The sequence below is a fragment of the Sturnira hondurensis genome, unplaced genomic scaffold (genome assembly GCF_014824575.4).
Source record: "Sturnira hondurensis isolate 20B ecotype Veracruz unplaced genomic scaffold, ASM1482457v3 Scaffold0007036, whole genome shotgun sequence".
Taxonomy (NCBI): Eukaryota; Metazoa; Chordata; class Mammalia; order Chiroptera; family Phyllostomidae; genus Sturnira; species Sturnira hondurensis.
In genome coordinates, this window is record NW_028079667.1 from 4,176,564 (window position 1) to 4,182,170 (window position 5,607).

The window sequence follows — 5,607 nt, forward strand, 5'->3', positions numbered from 1 at the left end:
TTAAAATTTACCCCTGCTCAGAAAGCATTTATGAGGAAAACAACCTGTACAGTGAAACAAAAACTCAGAACATTTGAGGTTTTAGGAAGAACCCCCCCCCCCCCGCCCCAGTGAGGATCAGTTTGGATACTGTTTCCTATATGTCTACTTGGATTTGTGTCATTTTGGGCAGTTTCCATCACGTCTGTTGCCTTCATCCCTGGGCCAGTCTCTTCTTCCATGCACACAATCTCTGGTCCTGAGTGAGGAGGCAAACTTTTTAAAAAAAAAAATACTTTTCTTTCATTTCAAAATACTAAGTAGAACAAAAGGGAGAGAAACTGATTAGAAGAAACAAAAATCTTGTTTTCCAAGCACCATCTCTTCTTCTATAACACAATTGGTGAAATCTTGGGGAAACTTCAGTTTTCAATAATCTGTAGGAAAACAATTATTTCAATAGGAAAAGGTAGGAGTGGAGGGTAGGAAGATTCAGATTCAAAAGAAGCAAGTTATTTCAAGGAGCAACGCTAATGATCCTTGGCTGGCAGCTCAGGTAAGCTGCCTGGGGAGTTTTTGCTGAGAGGCTTGATGCCCTTCAAACCACACCCCATTGTATCCTTTACCTGTGAGTAAAGCTGTTCCCGCAGGATGCCTTGGCAGACGGAGACGCAGAAGCAGCAGCCACTGTCGGTGGAGATGCAAGCAGCACCGCCACCCACAGGAGGTTGGGTTAAATGCATTACTCCGGGAAAGGAAACAACAATAAAAATTGGTCTCCAGGCCAGAGCAATGAATGGCCAAGGTCGTCACTGGGAAAGTAGGGTAACATGTAGGGCAGAAAAGCAAAGTTAGATGGTAAGTGAAAGAATGAAAAAACTTTAGCAGCAGTGGAAATGTTAGATACTGCTTGGGACGTGGTGTACAGTTCAGGACAGTAGGTTCTGGACCAAGAACCTGAACAGTGATTGGAAGCCTGCTGTCATCTGGTGTCCTGAGTGCAGACCTCATGGACTGAAGAGCTCATGACTTAAAATGAAGAGCAGTAAAGGTGGATTCTGTTTCATGTAGCTCATTTCTCTCAATTAACCTCACTGTTTAATTATGGCATGAAGGAAGTTGTAATTTATCATCATCTCTCAATAGAGAAAGTAAGATACAAAGGAGTTATAGGATTTGGTTATGGTTTCTGATTAAATAAACATAGCTGGACCTTGATTTATCTAAAACCTCAATTGGCACTACATCTAACAAATGTTGGCTTTTCCAGAAAATTGTCTTAAGTAAGTTTTCTTAATCTATCAGAAGGTTTAGTTACTTTGTTCTGTTAATATCCAATACCTACATATAAATTGCATTTACCTAAAAATGCTATTAATTAAGATTGATTAACATGTGGAGGAACAGATTAGTTATGTAATCATGTATATTATAGTGGTCAGTAAATTTCCATAAAAATAATATAATTCTTCACTCTTGAATAATTATGCAGGCCAAACTTTTAGAAATAGGTGGGAGTTTTAATTCTTTATTTAAATTACTTAGCATATTTTCAGGCTGTGTAAAATTAAAAATCAGATTTTCCACTGTGTATTAGTAATTATTTAGAAACACTGAGTGATTTTAGTTAATTGGAATGATTGCCAGTAGCCACACTGCTCTTGTTAGCTGCCTCTGCAGTAATGCTTCAAAGCCAACACTGCATTTTTAATCAAAGTAAGGGACAGTAATCTTTTGTTTTGTTTTAAATTTTTAAATTTTATTTCTTATTTTTTTAGAGTGTATAAATTTATTGAGTAAAAATGAAACTAATGTCAGACATATTAACTTTTGCTTGGTTCGTATTTGGCTGCTGTTCGTTTGCAGCAGAACTGAGTGAAGAGAAGACATGGGGATACTGTCCCAGGGAGTCTGAGCAAGAGCCATCTTCCATTTATCATAAAAGCAGGCATCACACAGCAGCGCCAGTCTGTTAACAAAGGCAGAGGGAAGCGAACTTTCATGAACAAGGATGGAATCAAAGCCAGCACGAACTTCCAAGAGCAGAGAGGGCCAGAGCATGTGGAGAACAAGTAGCAACAGGGGCGAGGTGGAGAGCCGCGTGTGGTCTGATCTGCTGGTTCTTTTGGGAAACACAGTGACCACGCTTTTGGGTGGCGAGACTCACTCTCGGGTGTTCTTTTTCACAGTAGCTTTGATCTTCCAGGAGGAAATGGCCCTTCTGTTTCAGATTCATGCCACACTGGCGCACACGTAACACTCAGGGTGGCAGTGCCGATCGCACATCTGTACAAACACACCAGCAATGCTGGTGCCATGTTTGTCACATGCGGGCACAATCGATGCAGCCACTTTGGTGACTGGAGCCTTAACACTTCTGAATTCCAAGGGCTTGTTGGGGTCTCCTTTCTCCTTAGACTCCAAGATTTCTGCAAAGCCAGGGATGAAGTGGACTGTTTCGGGGGCTCATTTAACTACAGTTTCTCCTGTAGCATCTCGTGCTTCAGCTTTTTTGTTGAAAAGAATTCACTTGGAGACTGAGAATGCTCTAAGGCTGGGGTATCAAACTCATTTTCCCTGGGGGCCACATCAGTCTCCTGGGTGCCTTCAAAGGGCTGAATGTAGTGTTAGGACTGTGTAAATGTAATTACTGCTTCACAGTTAGATGAGAGCTCATCACTGCCACAGGGTAGGAACAAGGTGCCCCTCGGATAAGGCAAGGTGGAGGGCCGGATTTGGCCTGCAGCCCTTGTGTTTGCCACTTGCACAAGGCTCATTATCTCTGGTCCACTGGGCTGCCTTCTTTGACTCTAAAGGTTTGTTGACATCAAAGCTGTTTTCAGAGGCATGGAGGCCAGAGGGATTGTCGTCCTGGTTGGTGACAACCCCCGTGGCAGAGCTGGAGGCAGGCCAGGCGGTGAAGGATCCTGAGTGCGTGCAGCACCTCTTGTGGTTCAGAGGCTCAATGAATCAGGGACAGTGTTCTTAAACTACATTTTCTAAAAGAAAAAATCAGGAGCTTACTCTATTCTATGTGTATACTCTTCTGGAATATGTAATCTACTGGGAAACCTTGTGAAAGAATGTGGAGTAGAAACCTGTTTTGCTCTCTGGAGTGGTTACTATGAAAGGCTCTCAGAGTACTTTGCAATACATTTTTATTATCAGCCCTTTATAAAACTCCTCAAAATCCAATAATAGACTTATAAATAGTAAATGGAAAGGGGAAAAGGATTAGAAACATGGTGCATTATACAGGGTGTCATAAACAGAAGCTTAAGCTACGATTATTAATGCATTTGGTGATTGATAAGCATGCATTAGAGCCATATTTTAAAGTTTTGGTTAAACACAAACTTTAATTTTATAGACTTATATTTCTGTCCCTTTGCCACCCCTACCTCCCGTGTCTGAGTGTCGTGTAATGCAAATTAGAGGTACCAGTACTGATGTTAGTGTCTGAAAATAACAATAATTTGGAAAAATAGGTGTGGGCTAGTACTTATATATTGGGATACTCATATGACAGTAGGTATTCTGAATGGGCATGGAAAAGAGGTTTTCAGAGAAAGGCAGAAAGAATCTGAAAAATAAAAAATGTTAATGAGGCCCTGATAGAAAATGTAAGGACTGGGGATTCTTTGATATGGTCACACAAGTTCATGTCTGTGTTGTGTTCATTACAATGAGTTTACATCTAAAGTACCTACTGCTGAGACACAGTAGTTGCCACAAACGCCCACTCTCGGTCACTGAACTCAGTATTTTGGGGTCCCTTTGGCTGATATTAACCATGTCATTTTGACAAGTGGCAATAGTGTCCATTTATAAGAGCTTTTCATTTTTCTTCATAAATACGCTCTAGGATGTTAATTTATTTACTGTTAAGGTTGTGTGTCTAGGGTTAGCTTTAGTGATGCCTGAATTCTCTTAAAAATAGTACCTACCTTATCTGGTTTTATATTTAAAAATTAAACTGTTGTGTAGACATCCATGTATTGGGTGGAAGGGGTGGAAGGCTGGGAGCGGTGGTGGAGATGGTTGAAAGGGAGGGAAGGTAAAAGTTTTGAGCAGGGAAGAAGATATGGAAGAAGACTTATTTTAAAACAAGAAAGCAGACACAATAAGACAATATGAGACTTACCTAGCACGTTGAGAGTAGTGTCCATAAAATAATTTAGTACAATATGCCTTTTTTTCTCCAGTGAAGAGCATTAGAGGGATAATTCTACCCTTTCCTTCTATTCTGAGACTCCTTTAGGTTAAACCCAAACACTTAATGAACATATACAGTATAAAAGAATGCCATAGCCCATAGCTCAGTGGGGGCATTACCCCAGCACCACAAGTCTGCACGTTTGATATGGTTGCAGGTTCGATCCCCGCATAGAGGTGCAGGAGACACCTGACTGAAGTTTCTCTCTCACATTGATGTTTCTCTCTCTCTCTCTCTCCTTTCCTCTATAAAATTAATGAACATACCCTCGGGTGAAGGTAAAAGGAAAGAATATCATAGAATTTTAAAGCTACATGTGATCTTGATATCATTCAGTCCCATCTCATTCTTTTAGAAAAGGCAAAATCATTTTCTGATATCTTAAAATACAACATCTGTGCATTCTTTCTAAATCTGTCCTTTATCCTGGACTCAATTTTTCTCACCTATATTCTACTCTGTACACTGTAACTATTTTTTATTATAGCTCCTATAAAATTTTATCTTTCTTGTTTATTTGCAAATGTGTTTCCCAAAATCTGCTTAGTTCATCTTCTTTTTTTTTTCACTCAACCAACTACCTGTTCAGGCCTTTTATTTCCTTTTACTAAATTATAATACCCTTGAAGATAGACATGACCAGGCTTTATTTATTTTATCTATAGCACTTTCAGGGCCAGGTACCATGACTGACCTGATTATATTACATTATTGCTGAGTGAATAAGTTTTACTTTTGCATTGATAAGTAAAAGTCAGAGGGAATGATGGATTAAACATTTTTTATTGCAATTACCATGATTAATTTATCTGTAATCAGAAGGACATTTGATATCCTGGAGTAGTAAAGCCAAATACAATGACTGAATCAGCTCCTAATGGAATTAGCCTCCCTTCCTTTAATGGTTTTTCTACACAGTCTAGTCTTTTTTCCCACTTTTCCATATTGGCTTGGTTGTGAGTGGGATTGTATTTTTACCGTGGCTGCTGAAATACTTGAGTACCTGATAAGCTCTGACATTGCTATGCAGGGGCTAGAGAGAAGATGTCGGTTTAAAATAGATCGAACCTCTTCTCTTAGGAATTCCACAGAGGTCACTGGGCATTTTAGATGGGCTAAATATACCCTCTCAGAGAGGCACTGTGCTTCCACCTTTTCTCTGGGGCTTTAAAGATGTCACTTTTCATTTTCTCCTGAAATTGTATATGAATATTTTAATCTCCGAGTCAGTACTTCACTATTTGAGTTTATTAAGTACCAGCAAGGTTTCATTGAAAACAACCACATTGTTGTATATCTTATATAGAGCAGGCAATAGTTAATCTAAGGTGAAATTCTTCTGAATCTAACTTAAGGGTAAAACATGTGTATTGAGCTTGAAATCAGTTCCACCTCTGTAAAATTCCTTCCCA

At 39.5% G+C, this 5,607-nt stretch overlaps 1 pseudogene; it reads right to left on the minus strand.

The window, feature by feature from the left end:
• Window positions 1–509: 509 nt before the first annotated feature.
• LOC118990435 (PDZ and LIM domain protein 1-like) lies at window positions 510–5,215 on the minus strand (annotated as a pseudogene).
• Between the last annotated feature and the right edge of the window lie 392 nt (window positions 5,216–5,607).